Genomic DNA, 10,009 nt, shown 5'->3' with positions numbered 1-10,009 from the left:
CTAGGTTTGGAAAAAAATTGCGTATGGAACTATGAAAATTGTGTGCAGTTTTGGGTTTTACAAAAGGCAAAACTGGGCAATGGATCAGGAGATAAATACCTGTAATTCATGCAGTTGCATGCAGGTTTGCTTCGGCAGGGTGGCTATCGCTGGCATTCTGAGTTTAAAAAACCAAGACGTTCTCAATAAATCTTTCCAAAAGCAATAATTTAAACACAATCAAATAACGCTTATAGTTTATTAGGGTTTTGATCAAAGTTAGTCTGCATTTAAGAAGGTGTAGAAAAATCCTAAAAGCCAATCTCAAATAACGACAACGTGTATGATATTCCTTTTTGTAACGGCATATGCACAAGTTAATATTTTTTCCTTACACGACACAATATCCATCGGTTCTGTAATATATACTGTATATATTCATTATAATGATCTTTTGACTCATGAGGAAAAGATGAGTTTTGCAGTTTGATATTTAAAAGTTTAATCAGTAAACATATATACAGTTTTTTGTAGTTCACATCGTATAAATGAATGACTTTCACAATGTCCTTGAAGTCTCCAAGCAGAATTGGGAGAGTTTTGGCTCCGCGGAGTCTGGTGCAAACCAAAGGAACATATCTTCCTCATTAAGGATATTTTAATATGCATTCTTCAATCTCTCCCCACTCAGCGGGATATCCCTCCCACCCCAATATTTCGTTCGACCAATCCCCACTGCCCTCATCCCTCCCACCTACACTTTGCTCAACCAATCCTACTACTCTCCTCCCCTTTCCTTCATGCGACCATTCCTATCTTCGCTCCTCCTTTTCACTTGCTCCTCCCAATTCCAGCCAGTATAAAGGACATGTGGACAACTTCAAATGTTAGGATTTCACTTATTTTGTATGTTGATGTTGTACTTAGAATTGCACTTGGTTTGTAAATACAGTATGTTGATATTGTTCACTTGGTTTGTCGATACTGTATGTCGATATTGTATACTGTGCCTGCTACTGTGTATTTGGTGTATCCTTATGATGTTTCCTTTGATGTACATCTCCACTGTACCAGGACTTAGGATTTTGTAGTGTATCTTGCAATGTGCTTTTTCGTGAATTGCAGTATGTTCTTCTTGGTTTGATAAGTGTTGTTGTTTCTTGCTGTGCACTTCTTGCTGTGCACTTCTTGTAAACAAAAAGTGATATCCTCCTCGGGAATTAAAATTTGTGATCCTTCTTCGGACAAAAGTTTTTGGACATTGAATTCTTGATTCATCAATTACATACTGTCTAAAAAATCCACAACAGTTGGATGCCAAATGAAAAGTGTGGTGGAAGGTTTGAGGGGACGGTGTGGAGGTTCGGAAGCGGAAGGTTGAGGGACTGGCGATGGATGGGTCAATGGAGGTATTAAAGAAGGGTCGGATGGATTGATAGACGGAAGGATTAAAGAGGGATTGTTTGATGAAAAGTTGGAAAGTCGGGGGAGATGAAACACGGAAATGAAACATGCTACTCTCACAACTTATTTCCCTCCCCAATTCCTCCAGACAGCAGGTGGGAAGTCTACTGTACACACAAATTAAACACATATCTAATTCTGGGAAATATGATGTTGAAGGAACTGCGCTCCAACGCGAGTCGAAAGAATTGACGCGACCAAAGACGGAATTCGTCCGAGTTGCTTTATTGAAACAAAACAGCTCAGGTATTCTAACAAGCCCGTTTTTCGGGCAACAATATATATACACATTTATGTCGGGAAGTTTGCCCGGCAAAAGCTATACCGGGCATGCCCGGGTATCAAGGGCGAGCCTTGGAAAGGCGAGTCTGGACCTGCCCGGGCGTGTTTGGCTGCGGCCTGGCAAGTCGAGGCTGGGCGTGCCCGGACGCTCTGGGCGAGCCCTGGAAAGGCGATAGCGGGCATGCCCGGACGCTCTGGGCGTGCCCTGGAAAGGCGATAGCGGGCATGCCCGGACGCTCTGGGCGAGCCCTGGAAAGGCGATAGCGGGCATGCCCGGACGCTCTGGGCGAGCCCTGGAAAGGCGATAGCGGGCATGCCCGGACGCTCTGGGCGAGCCCTGGAAAGGCGAGAGCGGGCATGCCCGGGAAAGACGAGACCGGGCGTGCCCGGGAGGTTCGGGCGTGCCCGGGAACAGTGAGTCCGGGCATGCCCGGGAGAGGCGCGTCTGGCCGTGTTCTGGCCGGTGCAAGGCGATTATGTACATCCAGCGGTAACCGCTACAATGTGTCTGAATGCGTGGGGTTCCATTTCCATAGCCTCAACATGTACGTTCATGTACGTTTGACCAACGTTTGTAAATAAACGTCGCCTTTACCCTAATTAATGCCAACGTTGACCCGACTTTGGAAATCTGCTTGCAACCATTCCGACCTTTGCGGATCTACTACCAACGTTGGTCCAACGTCGGTGTGCTATGCAGGTATAAGCTACATTCATGCCACCGTTTACAATTGCACCGAATAAGGGACAAAAGGCATAAATTGTGGTCCGTTCCATCATGCACGTGGTAGTGGTGGTTCGTACCCCCGTTCGTTTGGGGGTGCAGCTGTGCCTCTGATGCAGTGCCCCCTGGTACCAGTTAGCCGATACTCATTTTCCCGACCTCGGAAGGATGGCAGGCTTGGTGCACCCACCTGTTGTTAATTCAACGACTGACAGGGGCTCAAACTCAGGATCTCACGTCAGCCACCTGAACCATTAAGCCAAACACCAGGTGTATCATGCATGCGTTGCATTGCCTTTGGTTTGCCATTAAATTGGTGATGACCAGAAGGTGCACATTGTTGTTCAAAGCAAAGGGTGTTACAAGAATAGCAAAGTCGTAGCAAGTAATAAAAACATTTTTTTAACTTGAGCGACACCCTTCCACGTCACGACGTCGACCGATATGCCACCGTCCATATTATTACATCATTATAATACTTGTACTAACTTTGATTTAAATCCATTCAGCTGTCTGAAGTTATCACATTGTACATGACATGACCTCTGACCCCAAAATTTATCAGTTCATGTTTACATCATTATACATACCTGTACCAAGTTTTAATTTAAATCCCTTCAGCTGTTCACAAGTTATCACATGTTAACCTGACATGTCCTCTGACCTTTGACCTTGGGATCCACAACATCTAATCAGTTAATCTTTCCATCATTATACATATCTGTACCAAGTTTGACGAAGATCCCTTCAGCCGTTCTCAAGTTACAGACCTATTTCAGACTTTGACCTTGACCTCTTGACCCCAAAATGTAATCAGTTAATCTTTACATCATTATAAATACCTGTAACAAGTTTGAATTAGATCACTTCAGCTGCTCTCAAGTTATAGACCTATTCCGTACTTTGACCTTTGACCTCTTAACTCTTAATTCTAATCAGTTAATCTTTACATCATTATACATATCTGTACCAAGTTTGAATTAGATCACTTCAGCTGCGCTCAAGTTATAGACCTATTACATACTTTGACCTTTGACCTCTTAACTCCAAATTCTAATCAGTTAACCTTTACATCATTATTCATACCTGTACCAAGTTTGAATTAGATCACTTCAGCCGTTCTCAAGTTATAGACCTATTACAGACTTTGACCTTTGCCCCCAAAATCTAATCAGTTAATCCTTACATCATTATATATGCATTGCATTCAGAAAGTATTCAGACCCCTTCACTTTTTTCACATTTTGTTATGTTGCAGCCTTATGCTGAAATCGTTTAAATTCATTTTTTCCCTCATCAATCCACACTCAATACCCCGGAATGTCAAAGAGAAAACAGGATTTTAGAAAGTTTTGCAAATTTATTATAAAGAAAAAACTGAAATATCACATTGACATAAGTATTCACACCCTTTGCTATGACACTTGAAATTTAGCTCAGGTGCCTCCCATTTCTCTTTATCATCTTTGAGTTGTTTCTACACCTTGATTGGAGTCCACCTGTGGTAAATTCACTTGATTGGACATGATTTGGAAAGGCACACACCTGTCTATATAAGGTCTCACAGCTGACAATGCATATCAGAGCAAAAACCAAGCCATGAGGTCGAAGGAACTGCCGGCAGAGCTCAGAGACAGGATTGTGTCGAGGCACAGATCTGGGGAAGCCTACAAAAAAAATCTCTGCTGCATTGAAGGTTCCCAAGATCACAGTGGCCTCCATAATTATTAAATGGAAGAAGTTTGGAACAACCAGGACTCTTCCTAGAGCTGGCCGCCCGGCCAAACTGAGCAATCGGGGGAGAAGGGCCTTGGTAAGAGAGGTGACCAAGAACCCGATGGTCACTCTGGCTGAGCTCCAGAGATCCTGTGTGGAGATGGGAGAAACTTCCAGAAGGACAACCATCACTGCAACACTCCACCGATCTGGGCTTTATGGTGGAGTGGCCAGACGGAAGCCTCTCCTTAGTGAAAGACACATGACAGGCCGCTGGGAGTTTGCAAAAAAGCACCTGAATTGAATTAGATTACTTCTAGTCTATTTGCAGCCTCTATCATTTCTATTGTGAACCTAGAAATGTTTTATAGTATAAGGTTTTTTGATGGATTTGTCATCCCATGGGATTAATAAAGTATTTCAGCTTGGTTGTCCTCCGGACAACCTCGGGGAAATTTTTTTATATGCTAATTAAGGCGGCCATTACCGGAAATCCTATTTTCTTCAATATCTCCAATACTATCCATGAAATGTTCATGAAAATGGTGTCTATACCTATGTTTTCAGGGTCAAGGATTAAGGTAAACATGTGAAATAGTGTGTATTTACATGTATTGTTATGATACCTACACAAGATACATTGATCATGTAAATATCCATATGATTACGTGCTAACAATGCAAATTCCATTTGATTTTCTTAGTCAGATTTAAAGGAAAAGGTACACCAGGTCCCTGGCTTCAAAAACATTTATCAAAAGGTAAACATGCTTGTATTATGTATTCCATTTGATACTTATTTTGTTACCAAACAAAACTTGACATGTATTTCTCAATATCAAGGTTTCTTAACGAATCAAATCGACCGATTCTCAGTATATCCACACTTATTAACCTCATGCAGAGAACATTTGCATTGATTTATAGTAGATTAAACATAATGAATTATTAAACTTGAGGTTTTGAAAGGCCAAGATATTCAATCTTCATCCACTTCTTGCTCCTCACTGTCCTCATCATTGCGATGATCAGGATCATTTGCTTGGGAATAAGGGTTCAAACACCCCTCACCACCCCCACATTTGCAGTAAATGGTGCAAGATAGTTGATTTTCGCAGCAGCTACAAGTTGCAGAGCTACAGAATTTGCCTTCTATCTTGCACCCACAGCTAAGGACATCAATTAGTCCTGGTGGAGCTGGAGGACCACTTGTACTTGCGGAAACGTATGACCTCATCATATGACACAGTGAATCCATAGTCATGCAGGAGTTTAATCAACTCAGAACTGCCATATCTATGGTGCAGTTTTGCTGCAAGCCCAAGTGTAGTCTGATTTCTAGTACCTGTGATGTGGCTCTGTATAGCTTGAGCTAAACTGAGCGACTTCTGTGTTATCTTGCCATTTGAGACAAGTTCTGAAATCATATTTAGCAATGTTGCACTAGTTTGTTTCAGTGTATTGTTGTATGTAAAGTCTCCAAGATCAAAGACAGCATTGTTATACTCTACTGATTCTGCTTCACATCTGACCTGTCTTACCACAGCATCTACACGTTCTTCATTAACTGAATCTACCTTTACCAATTTCAAAGACTTGCCAACTAAATCTCTGAATCCTACAACAGATGCACATGAAATGCACCACAACAATATCATCCCCTAAAGTGGTCACTAATTTTGAGAACATTTGTTTACAAGATAATTCACCACCAAAACTGCAGTACATATCATACAGTTCAATGGATGTCCATGTACACAACTTTTGATTGTCATATAAGTGATTAATTACCATCTCCAGGGCATCATCATCATTTACTCTACACTGGCGTAGCAAGTTAGTGTGTTTGGGCATTATCATGAACAAATCATAGCATTTCTTGTGGTATTGTGCATCTGCAGCTGGCAAATCTGTAAGGGCACCCTTGATGCGGATTTCAACCTGTCTACCCCATTCATCATTTCTCTGTTCACATGCATCTAGAAGTACATCTTTGAATGCTTGATATCCAGGGCGATCTTTGGTCTCACACTGGATAACTCGGTTCCATCGTTCTGGGTGTCTAGGGTCTATAGCTACACACTCCTCTACACATATTAAACAATGCTTTTGGAACTGAAATGTGGGAAGTTGTGACCTTCTGACTCTGGTACGAGGTTCTTCATTCACTGAAGAGGGGAAACCATCTCTTCTTTTCTTGGCCAAATACTTTGCGATGTTTTGCTTTGAGGTGTATGAACAATAACAGTTTTTATGACACTCTATGGTTGCACTATCTCCTGTTTCAAGTAACATCTCCAACTTCTGATGGATATCATCCCCCCTATCTTTACTGCTTTGGATTATTTTCTTGATTGCTGCAACCTTGAAGACTTGTAAGGATCCCTTCTCACAGCAGGATGGGAATATGCACCTTGAGCTGGCCATCTGTGAAAAAACAATACCATGCAAGACACCATCACCGCAAACTACAGCAAGATAGGTGCAGTTAACAAAGCAAGTGACTACTCTATCACACTAAAAACCTAAAACTATAAAGCAAGCCAGACAAGTGCAAAAGAGCAAATGACATACAAAGAATAAAATCTATAATTGATGTTATGGTTGAAAAATGTACCTCTACTGTTGTCCTCTTTCCACTGCAATTGGGTGCTCATTCATATCACATGCTTTACCTTGGCCATTGGGAGACATATATATCTTGTAATGGTGCAGTGGAAAAAGCACATCCCACAATCCATCTAAGAAAAAAAGATTATATTATGCAAAGCACCATCACCAAACGTATGGTATAAAGTTTCAACAAACTAAGTGCATTAAATAAGGTGCAAAACAAAATATCAAATCAACATGCTATAATATATGTTTCATGACAATCATATCAAAATAATGATGAATCAGTGTTTATATTCATACAATTAAATTGATTAGGAATTGTTTGAGATGCTTGAACATAAATCTTAAATACTATGTGCTTTACCTCTACTGTGCTACAATGCCTATCATGATTGAGATTTTCTCCGGTCAGAACTTGATTCTAACGGGTACTCGTACACTTGTGGCCTGTCAAAAGAAAACCCTACATTGATATAAAACAAGATTTACAACAAAGTGCATAATTTTGATCATTTCAAATGTACATGCAGGTATTTATCATCATCCCAATGTCTGTTCGTTGAAATCAATGATCTGAAATTGAACCATTAAGATCCACAATTTTACATCAAAAAATGGATCAATTCGCATGATATGTCAAAATACGTAATGTTTTTTTCATCTGATGACATTTAAAATATATTTAACATAATCCTTGACCCTGAAAACATAGGTCTAGACATCATTTTCATGAAATTATCATGAATAGTTTTGGAGATATTGAAGAAAGTATCATTTCCAGTAATGGCCGCCTTAATTTGCATATAAAAAAAATTCCCCGAGGTTGTCCGGAGGACAACCAAGCTGAAATACTTTATTAACCCCATGGGATGACAAATCCATCAAAAAACCTTATACTATAAAACATTTCTAGGTACCCCTCTCTGGCAACTCGACTATTCAGTTGTTTTCAAGTTATAGACGTATTACGGACTTTGATTTTAACCTTTAATCCCAAAGTCTAATGAGTTAATCTTTACATCATTATACATACCTGTACCAAGTTTGAATTGGATCACTTCAGTTGTTTTCAAGTTATAGACGTATTACGGACTTTGACCTTTAACCTTTAATCCCAAAGTTTAATGAGTTAATCTTTACATCATTATACATACCTGTACCAAGTTTGAATTGGATCACTTCAGTTGTTATCAAGTTATAGACCTTTTACGGACTTTGACCTTTGCCCCCAAAATCGAATCAGTTTAAAGCGCGGCGTTACGCGCGCTGCTTGTGAGCAAGGAGGAAGCGGACAAGCGGTAACATATAAACGTCTTTATTGTAAGACTACACTGTAACACTCAACTCCTCCGGGCTGGTCGCCTGGTGTCTATCATGAGGCCACGCCTACCCCTCGGGCGTGGCCACCGCCCACTTGGTGCGTGGAATGATGTCACCACGCCAGTGGGCTTTTGTGTCCGCCACACGCGCCCCCCCAGAATTCCCGCGCACCTGGAGGGCCAGTTTGCGGGGCAGACGAATGACCCGGCCGAAGCGCCCCCTGGCGATCGGCGGCGTCCGGGGTGCAGGGATACCAGGTGGGATGCCCCTGGCTGCCCCTGGGATGGGTGCAGGACCGGGGGGCGCCGTGGCGGCGGGGCTGGGCGGTGCCGGGAGTCCGCCCGCAGGAGGGCGGCCCCGACGTGGGGGTCGGGCCACTGGCGGTGGATGGTCCACATCGAGGTGGGCCGGCTTGAGGCGGTCTACCGAAACGCGGTCAGGAGTACCGCCGATGTCCAGGGTGAAGTGCTTCGCCCCGGTCTCCAGCACGCGGAAAGGCCCGTCGTACGGGGGCCGCAGTGGTGTCCGATGGGCATCGTGGCGGACGAAGACGTACTCCGCCGTGCGAAGCTCCGGGGCGACGTGCGTCGGTGGGTGCCCGTGGCATGCCGTTGGCACCGGGGCGAACCTCTGGGCGGTCTCTTGCAGAGCGGAGCGCTGCTGTGCCGCGGACCATGGTGCCGTGGAGTCGGGGAGGAACTCACCCGGCACCCGCAGCGGTTGCCCGAAGACCAACTCCGCCGCGGATGCGCGCAGGTCCTCCTTGGGCGCCGTCCGGAGGCCCAGCAGGACCCAGGGGAGCCTGCCGACCCAGCCGCCGTCGCGGAGGGTGGCCCGGAGCGCGGCCTTCAATGAGCGGTGAAATCGCTCACACAGGCCGTTAGCCTGGGGGTGGTAGGCCGTGGTTCGGTGCAGCCGGACCCCGAGCCCCTGCGCAACCGCCCCCCAGAGCTCCGAGGTGAACTGGGGGCCGCGGTCGGATGAGATGTCTGAGGGGGCGCCGAACCGGGCGACCCAGGTGGCGATGAAAGCCTGCGCGACATCGGCCGCCGTTGTCGACGCCAAGGGCACGGCCTCCGGCCACCGGGTGGTGCGGTCCACCATGGTGAGGACGTAGGTGAAACCCCGTGAGGGGGGCAGAGGTCCCACCAGGTCCACGTGGACGTGGTCAAACCGGCGTTCCGGCACCGTGGACGGGGCCAACGGGGCCTGGGTGTGCCGGTGCACCTTGGCGCGCTGGCACGCGAGGCACGTCCTGGCCCAGCCGCGGACGGCCTTCCGGAGGCCATGCCAGACGAACTTGTCGGCGATCAGCCTTTGGGAGGCCCTCGCGCCCGGGTGGGACAGGCCGTGGATGGCGTCAAACACCTGGCGCTGCCAGCCCGCGGGCACAATGGGGCGAGGACGCCCGAGGGAGACGTCGCACAAGAGGGCCGCGCCCGCGCCGTCGAACGGCACCTCGGTGACGCGGAGGCCCGTGACGGCGGTCCGCAAGGCCTGGACGTCGGGGTCAGCGGCCTGGTCCGCTGCCATCCGGGCATAGTCGATGCCGAGGTGGACTGCGTGGGCGACGGCCCGGGAAAGGCAATCCGCCACCGGGTTGTCCTTCCCCGCGACGTGCTGGATGTCCGTCGTACGGCCGAGAGGTGACGCTGCTGCCGGGCCGACCACGGCTCGGTGACCTTGCCCATCGCGAAGATCAGCGGCTTGTGGTCGACGAAGGCAGTGAACGCCCGGCCCTCGAGCAGATGGCGGAAGTGCCTGACCGCCAAGTGAAGTCCGAGCAACTCGCGGTCGAAGGTACTGTAACGGCGTTCGGGCGGGCGAAGCTGCCGGCTAAAGAACGCCAGCGGTTGCCAAGCTCCACGCACCCATTGCTCGTGCACCGCGCCCACCGCGTAGTCCGAGG

The 10,009-nt window shown here is 46.3% G+C and overlaps 1 long non-coding RNA gene across 1 annotated transcript; it reads right to left on the bottom strand.

The window, feature by feature from the left end:
• Positions 1-5,806: 5,806 nt before the first annotated feature.
• On the bottom strand, positions 5,807-7,417 carry LOC137414028 (uncharacterized). Its single transcript, XR_013621762.1, has 3 exons — positions 7,145-7,417; positions 6,782-6,905; positions 5,807-6,591 (listed from the first exon to the last, which is right to left on the bottom strand). It is a non-coding gene; the product is annotated as an uncharacterized LOC137414028 (long non-coding RNA).
• Between the last annotated feature and the right edge of the window lie 2,592 nt (positions 7,418-10,009).

The sequence above is a fragment of the Myxine glutinosa genome, chromosome 1, assembly GCF_964187855.1.
Source record: "Myxine glutinosa chromosome 1, kmMyxGlut1.1, whole genome shotgun sequence".
Lineage (NCBI taxonomy): Eukaryota > Metazoa > Chordata > Myxini > Myxiniformes > Myxinidae > Myxine > Myxine glutinosa.
This window is presented reverse-complemented; position numbering and strand designations above follow the sequence as displayed.